This window comes from Dendropsophus ebraccatus, chromosome 1 (genome assembly GCF_027789765.1).
Source record: "Dendropsophus ebraccatus isolate aDenEbr1 chromosome 1, aDenEbr1.pat, whole genome shotgun sequence".
NCBI lineage: Eukaryota > Metazoa > Chordata > Amphibia > Anura > Hylidae > Dendropsophus > Dendropsophus ebraccatus.
The window spans coordinates 40493591-40510213 of record NC_091454.1 but is presented as its reverse complement, the minus strand read 5'-3'; the positions used below and the strand labels follow the sequence as shown (position 1 = coordinate 40510213).

The 16623-nt window shown below is 49.2% G+C and overlaps 1 protein-coding gene across 5 annotated transcripts in view; it reads left to right on the top strand.

Annotated features, from left to right (window-relative positions):
- The first annotated feature begins 6767 nt into the window (after positions 1 to 6767).
- CD14 (CD14 molecule) overlaps positions 6768 to 16623 on the top strand; it is a 40215-nt gene continuing 30359 nt past the window's right edge. For all 5 annotated transcript variants that reach the window (XM_069954122.1, XM_069954121.1, XM_069954118.1 and 2 more), the window contains exon 1: positions 6768 to 7022. The gene's annotated coding sequence lies outside the window, so the exon portion shown is untranslated. The remainder of the gene's footprint in view (positions 7023 to 16623) is intronic.

The following is a 16623-nucleotide window of genomic DNA, read 5'->3' as shown; positions in this document are numbered from 1 at the left end:
ACTGGGGGGTGCAGCCATGCCCCCTGCTTTGGGGTGGTGGTGAATTTTTAGGTAACACATTGAGGAGTGCAGCCATGCATTCTGCTGGGGAGTGGTGTATTTTTTTGGTAACACATAAGGGAGTGCAGCCATGTACCCTACTGGGGGAGTGGTGTATTTTTGAGTAACAGATTGGGAAAAGCAGGCATGCACTCTCCAGCGGGGTCTACTTCTTGGTAACCCATTGGAGAGTGCAGGCATGCACACTCCTGGAGGTAACACATTGTGGAGTGCAGCCATGCACCCTGCTGCGGGTGGTGTATTTTTGTGTAACACATTAGGGAGTGCAGCCATGCCCCCTGCTGGGGGTGCTGTATTTTTGGGTAGCTCATTAGGGAGTGCAGGCATGACAGCACACAGACAGGGGGCATGGTTTGTATTGGCTTACTGTCTTAAAAGCTCTTTCCCATACTGCTATTGCTGCTGGTTGTATGTACAGATGCCCCATTCACACAGGTGGTGGTCATTTCTTGGATCTGCCTTCTCACACTAGTGGACGAACATGAGCAGCTCCTTCCTGACGCACACCCCCACCCACCCACAATAATAATGCCCCCCCCTGCTGTATGCTGTCCCCCCCAGTAATAATGCCCCCTCCTGTGTACAGTCCCCCTCCCTCCCACAGTAATAATGCCCTTTCCTGTGTACAGCCCCCTCCCATAATTATAATGCCCCATGCTGTGTACAACCCCCATCCATAGAGATAAAGCCCCTGCTATGTTCTGCCCCCCACTCAGAGTAATAAGGCCCCCTGTTGTCTACAGCCCCCCACCCACAGAAATAATAGCTCCCGGCATCTCGTAGGCTGCAAGCACAAAGTGCCCTCGGCCTGTGACAATGAATAGAACAGTAGGACGCTGACAGGTGCTGCTGCTCTATTCTGTTCCTTATGTTCAGCCCGCTCACCCTGCGGCGGGCTGAACATCACACTGCAGGGACATCCCTTGAAGCTGCACGGCCGCAGCTTCTAGGGATGCCTAAAGGAGACGTTCCCAACGGAGTGCCGTGGTACTCAGGGGGCGGCAAGCCCCTCTCAGGGTCTCTGTGCAGCCGAATCGTCCGCACATGCGGTATGTCCGCCACTGGCTCTGTACCTGTGCCAGGATGAGTTGCTCCTATGGACACCAGGTCCACTGTATTTTTCTGGGACCCTGTGTGATCTGTACAGCACCCTGAACAATCTCCTGCCCCGTACATTTTAAAAGGTGATTTACGGCTCTTTCAGACGGCTGTGTATATAGTCTTCCCTTATCCACATTAGTTACCTCATTAGTTATCTTAGTTAGTGTTGTGGATGACAATTTGGTGGCTTCACAACCAATTATTAAGTTTTCCATGGAGCTGTGGTCTCACAGTACAATGGGAATTAGTACCAGGTCAACCCCCAGTCAGGGGCGTAACTAGAAATGACTGGGCCCCATAGCAAACTTTTGATTCCCCCTCCGCCGCCGCATTTTACGGTTCTGGGTCGTCCGCTCCCCACAGTCGTCAGTTTTTCCACAACATCCACTGACATGCTGCTCCCACAAAAAAAATGGTCAGCACAGACAGTATATAGAGTCTATGCTGACCGGCGGTCATTGGAACACGCTGACAACATCGGAGAGCGGACAGCCCAGAACCGGAAGGTGTGTCAGGAGCGCAGTTTACACATAAGCACACATGCACATTACATATACATATCAACAGTACTAACACACACACACACACATACACACAAATAAGCCCATGACATAAATCCACACATATGCACAACAATAATGCAGACACATGGCACAGATACACACATACCTATATATGCAGTACAGACACATGAAAGATACACACATGCACATATACAGACACATACACATACTATCCGCATATACAGTACAGACGCGTGACATAGATACATACGTATGCACATATTCAGTACAGACGCATGACACAAATACACACATATGCACGTATATAGTACGGACGCATGACACAGATACACACATATACAGTACAGACACATGATAGACACGGGTATGAACATACACAGACAAAAGCACACTGACTTTTAATGTAAGGAAGATGCAGGGCTGTTTATACCTCCTTCACATCAGATAACACCAGTAGCTTCTCCCACCTTTCCTCCACAGTTCCGACATCAGAAAGTGAGGAGGAAGCCCGAGCTCCTAGTCAGGAGGTTGGGGATAGACCCAGGGGTGCAGGGGAGGGGGCCTTGCTTCTCTTGTCTGTCAGAATCACTGTCTCCATACTGTAAGCTGGGTGCTTATCCAGCTTACCGTGGGAAGGCTGTGGGCGGCATGACAGGCAGGAGCACACAGTTAGTGGCCGAGCATATCCAATACAGGGAGGCCGGAGGTGCAGGAATCTGTCCAGGACCAGCCCCTGTGATCTCTCTGACGCAGTCCTGATTGTGGCCCTGCTGGGCCCCCTGATGCCCCGGGCCCCATAGCAGCCACTGTGGCTGCTACTGTGATAGTTACGTCCCTGTCCCCAGTATATTACAATGTGGAACACTGCAGCTTGTTCACGGCACTTTAGCTTTATTAACCCTTTAGGACCTTTGTCATCTAGGCTCTATACAGTGTGAGGTTCTTAGCGCACAATCTGATCACATTGTGCGAGCCCATCTGCCACGTCAAGGCGACCTCATTCAGATGGGTCCCTACACTAAGACTATTTCTAACAGGATGCATGATGTAAAAGCACATTGCTGGTGATAAAGCTCCCCAATGCCACCCAATGGATCCTGTTATACATATGCAGTGTTAGTGTAGGGACCCACCTGAGGGCAGAAGTGCTGCAGGTGGGATTAAATAATAGATAAAAACTGCACCCATGTGATTGTATAACAAAATTGGGTGAAAGAATGTATTATTTGTAGTCACTATAGGGAAAAAGAATTTAGTTTATGGGGTGTTGGGGGCACAGGCCAAGCTTTATGATATCTTTTGGGAAAATGAAGTAAAGTGGCTCCCCAAAAGGGGCTGCTTCTCTCAGTGTCCTCCTGGTGCACCGCTCTTAGTCAAAGGAAGGAAAATGGCTCCCCAAAAGGGGCTGCTCCTCTGAATCTCCACCTGGTGTGCCTTTGATAGAGATTGAGAGGAGCAGGCCCTTTATGGGAGCCACTTTCCTCCTTTCTCTTATCGAAGGCACACCAGGAGGTGATTGAGAGGAGTAGCCCCTTTTGGGGAGCCATTTTCCTTTATTTTCCTAAGGGGGGCGTACCTGATGAAGATTGAGAAAAGCAGCCCCTTTCGGGGAGCCACTTTTTTTCCCCTTCTATTGATGGCATAACAGGTGGAGATTCAGCCCCTTTTGGAGAGCCACTCGCCTTCCTTTTCCTAAGGGCGGCGCACTAGGTAGAGATTGAGAAGAGCAGCCCCTTTTGGGGAGCCTCCTCTCAATCCCCACCGATGGCAGAAAAGAGAAGAGATCGGCTCCCTGAAAGGTGCTGCTCCTCTCAATCCCCACCGATAGGAGAAGTGAGGAAAGCGGCTTCCTGAAAAGGGGCTTGTCCTCTCAACCCCAACTGGTGTCGCGTCGATATGAGAAGGGAGGAAAGCGGCTCCCTAAAAGGGGCTGCTCCTCGCAATCTCCACCGGAGGAGAGCGGCTTCCTGAAGGGAGCTGCACCTCTCAATCCGCACCTGGTGTAGCGTCGATAGGAGAAGGGAGGAAAGCAGCTCCCTGAAAGGTGCTGCTCCTCTCAATCCCCACCGATGGGAGAAGGGAGGAAAGCGGCTTCCTGAAAAGGGGCTTCTCCTCTCAATCCCCATCTGGTGTCGCGTCGATATGAGAAGGGAGGAAAGCGGCTCCCTAAAAGGGGCTGCTCCTCGCAATCTCCACCGGAGGAGAGCGGCTTCCTGAAGGGAGCTGCACCTCTCAATCCGCACCTGGTGTAGCGTCGATAGGAGAAGGGAGGAAAGCAGCTCCCTGAAAGGTGCTGCTCCTCTCAATCCCCACCGATGGGAGAAGGGAGGAAAGCGGCTTCCTGAAAAGGGGCTGCTCCTCTCAATCCCCATCTGGTGTCGCGTCGATATGAGAAGGGAGGAAAGCGGCTCCCTGAAAGGGGCTGCTCCTCGCAATCTCCACCGGAGGAGAGCGGCTCCCTGAAAGGAGCTGCACCTCTCAATCCGCACCTGGTGTAGCGTCGATAGGAGAAGGGAGGAAAGCAGCTCCCTGAAAGGTGCTGCTCCTCTCAATCCCCACCGATGGGAGAAGGGAGGAAAGCGACTCCTTGAAAAGGGGCTGCTCCTCTCAATCCCCATCTGGTGTCGCGTCGATATGAGAAGGGAGGAAAGCGGCTCCCTGAAAGGGGCTGCTCCTCGCAATCTCCACCGGAGGAGAGCGGCTCCCTGAAAGGAGCTGCACCTCTCAATCCGCACCTGGTGTAGCGTCGATAGGAGAAGGGAGGAAAGCAGCTCCCTGAAAGGTGCTGCTCCTCTCAATCCCCACCGATGGGAGAAGGGAGGAAAGCGACTCCTTGAAAAGGGGCTGCTCCTCTCAATCCCCACCTGGTGTCGCGTCGATATGAGAAGGGAGGAAAGCGGCTCCCTGAAAGGGGCTGCTCCTCGCAATCTCCACCGGAGAAGAGCGGCTCCCTGAAAGGAGCTGCACCTCTCAATCCGCACCTGGTGTAGCGTCGATAGGAGAAGGGAGGAAAGCAGCTCCCTGAAAGGTGCTGCTCCTCTCAATCCCCACCGATGGGAGAAGGGAGGAAAGCGACTCCTTGAAAAGGGGCTGCTCCTCTCAATCCCCACCTGGTGTCGCGTCGATATGAGAAGGGAGGAAAGCGGCTCCCTGAAAGGGGCTGCTCCTCGCAATCTCCACCGGAGAAGAGCTGCTCCCTGAAAGGAGCTGCACCTCTCAATCCGCACCTGGTGTAGCGTCGATAGGAGAAGGGAGGAAAGCAGCTCCCTGAAAGGTGCTGCTCCTCTCAATCCCCACCGATGGGAGAAGGGAGGAAAGCGACTCCTTGAAAAGGGGCTGCTGCTCTTAATCCCCACCGATGGGAGAAGGGAGGAAATCAGCTCCCTGAAAGGGGCTGCTGCTCTCAATCTCTACCTGGTGCGCCACCCTCAGGAAAAGGGAGGAAAGCGGCTCGCTGAAAGGGGTTGGTGCTCTCAATCTCCACCTGGTATGCCATCGATAGTAGGGAGGAAATCGTCTCTGTGTCTCTGTTACAATTTTACATTTTTTTGTGTTTTTGTCTTTTTAACTCTTTTACTTTTATATCTATGTATATAACCAGAAATGAGTGTACTTTGTAATGGCGTCTTTCAATCTACCATAAAATTAATGGAGCCACCACCAAAATATTATTTATGCTGTGAAATTTGGGGAAAAAATACAATTCCGCAAATTATTATTTTTTTTTCTTCTGGGGGTTGGGGGTGGGGGTTCTGCATTTATGTAATGCACTTTTTGGTAAAACTGACTTGGTATTTATATTCTGTAGGTCGGACTGAATACAGCGATATGCAGTTTCTAGCTTTTCTAATGTTTTGCTATTTTTTTTAACAGTAAGGGGGAGATTTATCAAACATGGTGTAAAGTGAAACTGGCTCAGTTGCCCCTAGCAACCAATCAGATTCCACCTTTCGTTTTCCAAACAGTCTGTGAGGAATGAAAGGTGGAAGCTGACTGGTTGCTAGGGGCAACTGAGCCAGTTTCACTTTACACCATGTTTGATAAATCTCCCAAGATTTTTTTTTTTTTTTTTTTGCAAATAGGTGTGATTAAATTGGCCCTGTTGTGACTCTTGTAGCGCTTTTATTTTTTCACCTATGGAACTGTATGGGGTGTCCTTTTTTGCGCCTTGATCTCTAGTTTTTATTAATATCCCATTTTTTTAGATGGGACATATTATGTACTTTTTATTAATTTTGTTAAAATATAAAACATTTTTACATGACATATCTAATACTTATTGTTGCTATGCCATAGCATAGCATTGATAAGTGTTATCTGTGATCATTGCATAGAGCCAGCCTGTGGCAGACTCTATGCAATGATCGCCCATCTGACTGCCGGGAGGAAGGTAAGATACTTCCAACACTCAGAACGATCGTAACCCCAGCAGTCACACTGTGGTGGTCCCGATCGGACAGTGACAGGAGCTCAGCTCATTATTTGCGGCTGTCAATATTATGAGAAAGCCGGCATTCCCAGCTATGATCCCGTAGTGGGAACATAGCCATAATGTGCTGAGTACATGATTACCTCCATATGTCCCATGCATATAAATATATGAGGGGGAGATTTATCAGACTGGTGTAAAGTAGAATTGCCTTAGTTGCCCCTAGCAACCAATCAGATTCCACCTTTCATTTTTCAAAGAATCTGTGAGGAATGAAGGGTGGAATCTGATTGGTTGCTAGGGGAAACTAAGACAATTCTACTTTACACCGGTATACCTGAGCCTGCCTGGTCGTCCTGCTTTTCTTCTTTCTTCTGGATCTTGATTGGTGGCTTCTTCTCCTCCACTGCAGAATCCAGGATGTGCCTCTTCTTGGCCTGTCGCCTGTTTGGGCTCTCCATGGAGGTCTCCTTGTTTCTCCGGCTCTGCCTTGGTCCAGCAGACAGCTCTCTCTGTCGCTTAGCAACAGTCACAGATAACATCACACCTGCCCTGGCCGCATGCACGGCAACGGTCATGTGATCAGTGAGTGATACCATGATTGGGCTATAGAGATATGTATTACAATCAGTATCATGGCGGCTTTACTTTGCTTCAGGACTTGTTGGTTTTTCTTGAGAGACAAAATACAACTTCATTGGTGAGACTGATCCCACCAGGACTGACTCTACACTTGGATATGTATATGTGATAGAAAACCATGGCAGAATACAACCAGTGTAGAGTCATTGTAGCCTCAGAGGCCTCAGATGGCCCCATGGATGACATTACAGCAAGTCTGTACCCACTGAGGCTGTTTGGACACCGGAAGGAACTGGCACATGGCTTTTAGCCATCTAAATGCCACAGTAAGCCTGACCTATAATATACTCAATCTTTCTTTTTCAAATGAGATATATATATATATTGTTTTGCAGAAATCAGTAGTATAAGCGATTTTAAGAAACTCTGTAAAAGGTTTTCTTAGGCAAAAAAGCCTCTTTCTGGACTCAAAAAGCAATTTCTAAGCCTCCTCCCCTCACTTCTTGTCTGTGCATTATCAGGCAAATCCGTCTTCATTGCAGAGAAGCAAGTGAAGACGGGCTCTGCTGTCTCCATTATTTCCTAGAGAGGCGGGAGGGGCCGAGGGAGATGAGTGAGCAGGAAGAAGAGACATGAAGGTCAGCTGTTTGTAGACTGTCTGGGCACCTAAAACCCTGGATTATTGTTTTCAGAAAAATTACCCTGAAATGACAGTTACGCTTTAAAAATACAAATATATGCCCCCTACCCAGACTGCGGATATGACGCCCACATGTACCACATTTTTATTTATGTGACTTTTTGATCACTTTTTTGTTACATTTTACAGCTTGGGCAATTAGGCATGCAGTGATGCCAAATACATGTATTTTTCTTTTTTTTAACTTATTTTTTTTGTAAAAGGAAAAAGGGGGGGATTATTAGAACCTTTATTAGAATTTTTTAAATAATTTTTAAAAGCACTTTTATTCTCTCTCTCTTTCTCTCTCTCTCTTTTTATTTATTTATTTTTTGACATTTTTTAACTCCCCTCTACCTCCCGGCAGGGCTCCTTGTGCACAACCCCCAGTATACATTCCTAGCACTATAATTCCTAGCATACCTCCTTGTGCACTACAACTCCTTGCATACCTCCCTGTGCACTACAATTCCCAGCATACCTCCTTCTGCACTACAACTCCCAGCCTACCTTTTTGTGCACAGGGAGGTATGCTGGGAGTTGTAGTATATAAGAAGGTATTCTGGGAGTTGTAGTGCACAGGGTGGTATGCCGGGAGCTGAAGTGCACAAGGAGGTATGCTGGGAGTTGCAGTTGTGCAGCAGCAACCACCTGACACAACAACTCCCAGCATACCTCCTTGTGCACTACAACTCCCAGCATAACTACTTGAGCACTACTACTCCCAGCATACCTCTCTGTGCACTTCAACCCCCAGCATACCTCTTTTTGCTTAAGGAGGTATGCTGGAAGTTGTAGTGCGTAAGTAGGTAACTTCTCACAGCGTTGGCGGTATGCAAAAAAAGGATGAAAAAAAACCCGACTGCAAAAAACACATAAATTGTGCAATAAATTTTGCAAGATGTATCAAGGCACTTGCGTCTAATGATGATTTTTGCGCAACAACAGTACAATTTTGCACGGCCCATAAAAACCTCAGATGATGCAGTGATGGGACAGCGCCACCTACTGTCAGTTCAATGTAAGCACTGTACTGTATTTCTCAACAAGAGGAAGCAGCTGTGTGTCCGAGTATGATAGAAAAAAAAAATGTGCGCACTTTTCAACAAATTAGAGATAAAGTGACAAAAACACTGAAGTGATAACATTATGACCTGGAGGGATATATTCTGGCCTAGGCTATATTACACCCCCTGGTATAGAATATATCCCCTGGGGTATACTGTAGCCTGGGTCAGAACTGAAAAAAACAGTGACATGATAACTTTGAGGGATATAGTCTGGCCTTGTTTTACACCCCCAAATATAAAGTTTTTCCCCCGGGGTATATTGTGGCCTGGGCTAGACTGTCTCCAGGTTTATCGTATAGCCTAGGCTATATTACACCCCTGGGTATGAAAATATATGCCCTGGGGTATACTGTGGCCTGGGCCATGGGTGAGAAAACCAGTGAAGTAATAACATTATGGCCCGGAGAGATATAGCATGGTCTCCGCTGTTTTACACCCCCAGGTATAGAGTTTATCCCCCGGGGTATAATGAGCCTGGTTCGACATTAGATGGATATATTCTGGCCTGGATGGGTATACTCTGGTCTAGGCTATGTTACACCCTGGGGTATAGTTTGGTCTAGGCTATTTTACACACCGGGTGTAGTTTGGCCTTGGCTATTTTACACACCCAGTATAGTTTGGCCTAGGCTATTTTATACCCCAGGGTATACTCTGGTCTAGGCTATTTTATACCCCAGGGTATACTCTGGTCTAGGCTATTTTATACCCCGGGGTATACTCTGGCCTAGGCCATTTTATACCCTGGGGTATAGTCTGGCCTGGCGGGGTATAGTTTGGCCTAGGCTATTTTATACCCCTGGGTATACTCTGGCCTAGGCTATTTTATACCCCGGGGTACACTCTGGCCTAGGCCATTTTATACCCGGGTATAATCTGGACGGGCGTTAATCTGGCCTGCTACACTGGGTTGGCTGCCTGGCAGCAACTTAACTGCTTGTTTTCCTGTCTGGGGGCTATATATGTCATTACAGCCTTGATGACATCATCACGGAAAACTTTCCTGGCTGGTTAGCTGTAAACAACTGTTGCTCTATGCTAACATGGTAATGGAGACAGAAAAGTGCTTTATAAGAATACAGCCATGCACCTTGCAGGGGGTGTATTGTTGGGTAACACGTTGGGGAGTATAGCCATGCACTCTGCTGGGGGGTATATTTTTGGGTAAAACATTGGGGAGCGTGGCCATGCACCCTGCTGGGGAGCGTATTTTTGGCTAACACACTGGGGGGTGCAGCCATGCCCCCTGCTTTGGGGTGGTGGTGAATTTTTAGGTAACACATTGAGGAGTGCAGCCATGCATTCTGCTGGGGAGTGGTGTATTTTTTTGGTAACACATAAGGGAGTGCAGCCATGTACCCTACTGGGGGAGTGGTGTATTTTTGAGTAACAGATTGGGAAAAGCAGGCATGCACTCTCCAGCGGGGTCTACTTCTTGGTAACCCATTGGAGAGTGCAGGCATGCACACTCCTGGAGGTAACACATTGTGGAGTGCAGCCATGCACCCTGCTGCGGGTGGTGTATTTTTGTGTAACACATTAGGGAGTGCAGCCATGCCCCCTGCTGGGGGTGCTGTATTTTTGGGTAGCTCATTAGGGAGTGCAGGCATGACAGCACACAGACAGGGGGCATGGTTTGTATTGGCTTACTGTCTTAAAAGCTCTTTCCCATACTGCTATTGCTGCTGGTTGTATGTACAGATGCCCCATTCACACAGGTGGTGGTCATTTCTTGGATCTGCCTCCTCACACTAGTGGACGAACATGAGCAGCTCCTTCCTGACGCACACCCCCACCCACCCACAATAATAATGCCCCCCCCTGCTGTATGCTGTCCCCCCCAGTAATAATGCCCCCTCCTGTGTACAGTCCCCCTCCCTCCCACAGTAATAATGCCCTTTCCTGTGTACAGCCCCCTCCCATAATTATAATGCCCCATGCTGTGTACAACCCCCATCCATAGAGATAAAGCCCCTGCTATGTTCTGCCCCCCACTCAGAGTAATAAGGCCCCCTGTTGTCTACAGCCCCCCACCCACAGAAATAATAGCTCCCGGCATCTCGTAGGCTGCAAGCACAAAGTGCCCTCGGCCTGTGACAATGAATAGAACAGTAGGACGCTGACAGGTGCTGCTGCTCTATTCTGTTCCTTATGTTCAGCCCGCTCACCCTGCGGCGGGCTGAACATCACACTGCAGGGACATCCCTTGAAGCTGCACGGCCGCAGCTTCTAGGGATGCCTAAAGGAGACGTTCCCAACGGAGTGCCGTGGTACTCAGGGGGCGGCAAGCCCCTCTCAGGGTCTCTGTGCAGCCGAATCGTCCGCACATGCGGTATGTCCGCCACTGGCTCTGTACCTGTGCCAGGATGAGTTGCTCGTATGGACACCAGGTCCACTGTATTTTTCTGGGACCCTGTGTGATCTGTACAGCACCCTGAACAATCTCCTGCCCCGTACATTTTAAAAGGTGATTTACGGCTCTTTCAGACGGCTGTGTATATAGTCTTGCCTTATCCACATTAGTTACCTCATTAGTTATCTTAGTTAGTGTTGTGGATGACAATTTGGTGGCTTCACAACCAATTATTAAGTTTTCCATGGAGCTGTGGTCTCACAGTACAATAGGAATTAGTACCAGGTCAACCCCCAGTCAGGGGCGTAACTAGAAATGACTGGGCCCCATAGCAAACTTTTGATTCCCCCTCCGCCGCCGCATTTTACGGTTCTGGGTCGTCCGCTCCCCACAGTCGTCAGTTTTTCCACAACATCCACTGACATGCTGCTCCCACAAAAAAAATGGTCAGCACAGACAGTATATAGAGTCTATGCTGACCGGCGGTCATTGGAACACGCTGACAACATCGGAGAGCGGACAGCCCAGAACCGGAAGGTGTGTCAGGAGCGCAGTTTACACATAAGCACACATGCACATTACATATACATATCAACAGTACTAACACACACACACACACATACACACAAATAAGCCCATGACATAAATCCACACATATGCACAACAATAATGCAGACACATGGCACAGATACACACATACCTATATATGCAGTACAGACACATGAAAGATACACACATGCACATATACAGACACATACACATACTATCCGCATATACAGTACAGACGCGTGACATAGATACATACGTATGCACATATTCAGTACAGACGCATGACACAAATACACACATATGCACGTATATAGTACGGACGCATGACACAGATACACACATATACAGTACAGACACATGATAGACACGGGTATGAACATACACAGACAAAAGCACACTGACTTTTAATGTAAGGAAGATGCAGGGCTGTTTATACCTCCTTCACATCAGATAACACCAGTAGCTTCTCCCGCCTTTCCTCCACAGTTCCGACATCAGAAAGTGAGGAGGAAGCCCGAGCTCCTAGTCAGGAGGTTGGGGATAGACCCAGGGGTGCAGGGGAGGGGGCCTTGCTTCTCTTGTCTGTCAGAATCACTGTCTCCATACTGTAAGCTGGGTGCTTATCCAGCTTACCGTGGGAAGGCTGTGGGCGGCATGACAGGCAGGAGCACACAGTTAGTGGCCGAGCATATCCAATACAGGGAGGCCGGAGGTGCAGGAATCTGTCCAGGACCAGCCCCTGTGATCTCTCTGACGCAGTCCTGATTGTGGCCCTGCTGGGCCCCCTGATGCCCCGGGCCCCATAGCAGCCACTGTGGCTGCTACTGTGATAGTTACGTCCCTGTCCCCAGTATATTACAATGTGGAACACTGCAGCTTGTTCACGGCACTTTAGCTTTATTAACCCTTTAGGACCTTTGTCATCTAGGCTCTATACAGTGTGAGGTTCTTAGCGCACAATCTGATCACATTGTGCGAGCCCATCTGCCACGTCAAGGCGACCTCATTCAGATGGGTCCCTACACTAAGACTATTTCTAACAGGATGCATGATGTAAAAGCACATTGCTGGTGATAAAGCTCCCCAATGCCACCCAATGGATCCTGTTATACATATGCAGTGTTAGTGTAGGGACCCACCTGAGGGCAGAAGTGCTGCAGGTGGGATTAAATAATAGATAAAAACTGCACCCATGTGATTGTATAACAAAATTGGGTGAAAGAATGTATTATTTGTAGTCACTATAGGGAAAAAGAATTTAGTTTATGGGGTGTTGGGGGCACAGGCCAAGCTTTATGATATCTTTTGGGAAAATGAAGTAAAGTGGCTCCCCAAAAGGGGCTGCTTCTCTCAGTGTCCTCCTGGTGCACCGCTCTTAGTCAAAGGAAGGAAAATGGCTCCCCAAAAGGGGCTGCTCCTCTGAATCTCCACCTGGTGTGCCTTTGATAGAGATTGAGAGGAGCAGGCCCTTTATGGGAGCCACTTTCCTCCTTTCTCTTATCGAAGGCACACCAGGAGGTGATTGAGAGGAGTAGCCCCTTTTGGGGAGCCATTTTCCTTTATTTTCCTAAGGGGGGCGTACCTGATGAAGATTGAGAAAAGCAGCCCCTTTCGGGGAGCCACTTTTTTTCCCCTTCTATTGATGGCATAACAGGTGGAGATTCAGCCCCTTTTGGAGAGCCACTCGCCTTCCTTTTCCTAAGGGCGGCGCACTAGGTAGAGATTGAGAGGAGCAGCCCCTTTTGGGGAGCCTCCTCTCAATCCCCACCGATGGCAGAAAAGAGAAGAGATCGGCTCCCTGAAAGGTGCTGCTCCTCTCAATCCCCACCGATAGGAGAAGTGAGGAAAGCGGCTTCCTGAAAAGGGGCTTGTCCTCTCAACCCCAACTGGTGTCGCGTCGATATGAGAAGGGAGGAAAGCGGCTCCCTAAAAGGGGCTGCTCCTCGCAATCTCCACCGGAGGAGAGCGGCTCCCTGAAGGGAGCTGCACCTCTCAATCCGCACCTGGTGTAGCGTCGATAGGAGAAGGGAGGAAAGCAGCTCCCTGAAAGGTGCTGCTCCTCTCAATCCCCACCGATGGGAGAAGGGAGGAAAGCGGCTTCCTGAAAAGGGGCTTCTACTCTCAATCCCCATCTGGTGTCGCGTCGATATGAGAAGGGAGGAAAGCGGCTCCCTAAAAGGGGCTGCTCCTCGCAATCTCCACCGGAGGAGAGCGGCTTCCTGAAGGGAGCTGCACCTCTCAATCCGCACCTGGTGTAGCGTCGATAGGAGAAGGGAGGAAAGCAGCTCCCTGAAAGGTGCTGCTCCTCTCAATCCCCACCGATGGGAGAAGGGAGGAAAGCGGCTTCCTGAAAAGGGGCTTCTCCTCTCAATCCCCATCTGGTGTCGCGTCGATATGAGAAGGGAGGAAAGCGGCTCCCTAAAAGGGGCTGCTCCTCGCAATCTCCACCGGAGGAGAGCGGCTTCCTGAAGGGAGCTGCACCTCTCAATCCGCACCTGGTGTAGCGTCGATAGGAGAAGGGAGGAAAGCAGCTCCCTGAAAGGTGCTGCTCCTCTCAATCCCCACCGATGGGAGAAGGGAGGAAAGCGGCTTCCTGAAAAGGGGCTTCTCCTCTCAATCCCCATCTGGTGTTGCGTCGATATGAGAAGGGAGGAAAGCGGCTCCCTAAAAGGGGCTGCTCCTCGCAATCTCCACCGGAGGAGAGCGGCTTCCTAAAGGGAGCTGCACCTCTCAATCCGCACCTGGTGTAGCGTCGATAGGAGAAGGGAGGAAAGCAGCTCCCTGAAAGGTGCTGCTCCTCTCAATCCCCACCGATGGGAGAAGGGAGGAAAGCGGCTTTTTGAAAGGGGCTGCTCCTCTCAACCCCAACTGGTGTCGCGTCGATATGAGAAGGGAGGAAACACATCGTACACGCTCCGGCCGGGATCTATGCGGCGCCGCAAATAACTGATAGGTCATTTTTCTGCGGCCGGAATTCAGTGAAATCTGGCCGCAGAAAGGCCTGTCAGTTCACACATTGAAGCGAGCGTCTCCGGCCGCTTGCTTCACTGTGTGCTATGGCAAGCTCTGATGCGGGCGCGCGCTGATGCACCCGTATCAGAGCTCCGCGCCCGAAAGATCATCCGGCCGGTACTTAAGTACCGGCCGAGATGATCCGGCCAGAGACCGGCCGTTTTGTGATCCGGCCGGGGTCACGGAACGGCCGGTCTCTTACGTAGTGTGAAGATAATAGGAAATAATAGGTTGGATGTCTTTGACTCTGTCTGGGCTCCATGGGATTCCTATTGTGCTCCTTCTGCATCCACCAGCGGAACGTCCTAGATGCTTTCCTCTTTATCTACCCTTCTCTGTTTGTCATTTTTTTCTTTTCCCCTTCTGAATTTTGCCTTGTCGTTTGCTTTTATTGAGATTCCTTGAAAGGCATCGTCTACCTGTACCCCAGTTGATATTTCTATTGCTATCTTATCTTGACATGTTTTCTTTATGCTACCAGTTGGGGTGTATAGTTTGTGTTTTGATTATTTTGTTCTATTACAATGTACTGATGAGACTGTAGTTTTGCAACAGCTGGAGAGCCAAGGTTCCCTACCCCTGATTTGACATGTAAGAGGTTTCTATTGGTGGGGTCCAGGTGCTGATGCAGTGTCCCAGAACAGAGTATTTATTTGTCACTTTATCTCTGCACCTTTGTTATGGCCAGTTCTGTTCTGGAAAGCTATGGTCCACTGCAAACTGTGTGTATTGTGTCACCCCTCTCAGTGTTCAGGTCTGCTATTCCATTCATTTCTTGTATGCATGTTCAGTTATCATTGCTTAATGGTATGGTACTTCTCATGTATATTTGGTCCTATATGCCTAATGGTGTGATGATGCAATGGCTTGCTGTCACGCGACTGCCCCTGCTTCTATGGTAACTCCAATAGCCGTCGAGCTTTGGATGGGGAATACCATGTGACTTCCTCTCTACCTCATTCCTGTCTTCCACCTTCAGGGGAACAGGGTGTGTGTTGCTGCTGCTCCTGTGTCACAAGGCCGCAACCCTGCGGTATCTTCTGCAGCATTACCAGAAGTGTTCCTGGCTGTGTTCTATTCTCAAGTCCTCAAGATTCTCATCCTAACCACAAGATCTGGGTCCTGTCTTCAGTCATTCCTCTCATCATCTTCTCTAAATCATCAACAGCAAGCATTCATCTCAGTTCCATTCCGCCCAGCATCTTATCCTCAGTATCACTACTACTCCCATCATTCAGTACGCTATCATCACAGCCTATTGCAGCATCACCCATTACTCTGCCTTACCCAAGATTGCCTTATACCCGGTTGCACCCGAAGAGACTGTTGCTACTAGTTACCACCGTTACAATAAATATACAACTACTGTTGTTTCTGAACCTTGGCATTGGTGTGATAATTGGTGCCCTGACTAAGGATAACGAAGAATCGCATGCCTAGTCTCCGCTCGGTCAGGAGCCCAGTTTCCAGCTGTTACCCCTCGTGCCTAAACCGTGACAACCCTCTAGCTAGCAGATGCCCCGGTTCCTGCCCGCAACAACACCTCTCAGCGGAGTGGCCCCTAGGGGCCCGGGCATCGCACTGAGACCCCTTCCAAATGCTAGAATGAAGAGACAGAAGCATGATGGTGCACGCACTCTGCCCCTTCATCTCCGCTCTGAACAGCTCTAGCTATGGGACATCCTATGTACAGATCAGAAATAGAGCAAGAGAAAAAAAACTGGGTGGAAACATAGCCTATAAAAGGAAGTGAGCCTTGATCCAGGTAGGTCGTATGCAACTTTCCCGTTAAGGGTATGTTCACACTGAGTAAAACTAAGTAAAAACAGAATTCCACAGCAGAACTTTCCATAGCTATAGCCCGTCTATGGGAGAGAGCGCGCTCCTCTGCAGTCGCCACTCTCCGCTCAAAGAAGTGACATGTCACTTCTTTGAGCGGAGAACAGTGGCAGCGGAGGAGTGCACCCTCTCATTCACTCACATTGGGACACTGAGCACGGCGGGAATTCCGCTGTATTTGCTACGAGTGGACATACCCTAAGGGGGCCTTTACACAGAGAGATTTATCAGACAGATTTTTGAAGCCAAAGCCAGGAATGGATTTGACAAGTGGAGAAACTTCAGTCTTTCCTTTATGACCTGTTCTTTGTTTAGGGTCTGCTGCTGGTTTTGGCTTCAAAAATATGTCAGATAAGTGTGTGTGTGTGTGTGTGTGTTTGTGTGTGGTGTGTGTGTGTGTGTGTGTGTGTGTGTGTGTGTAAACG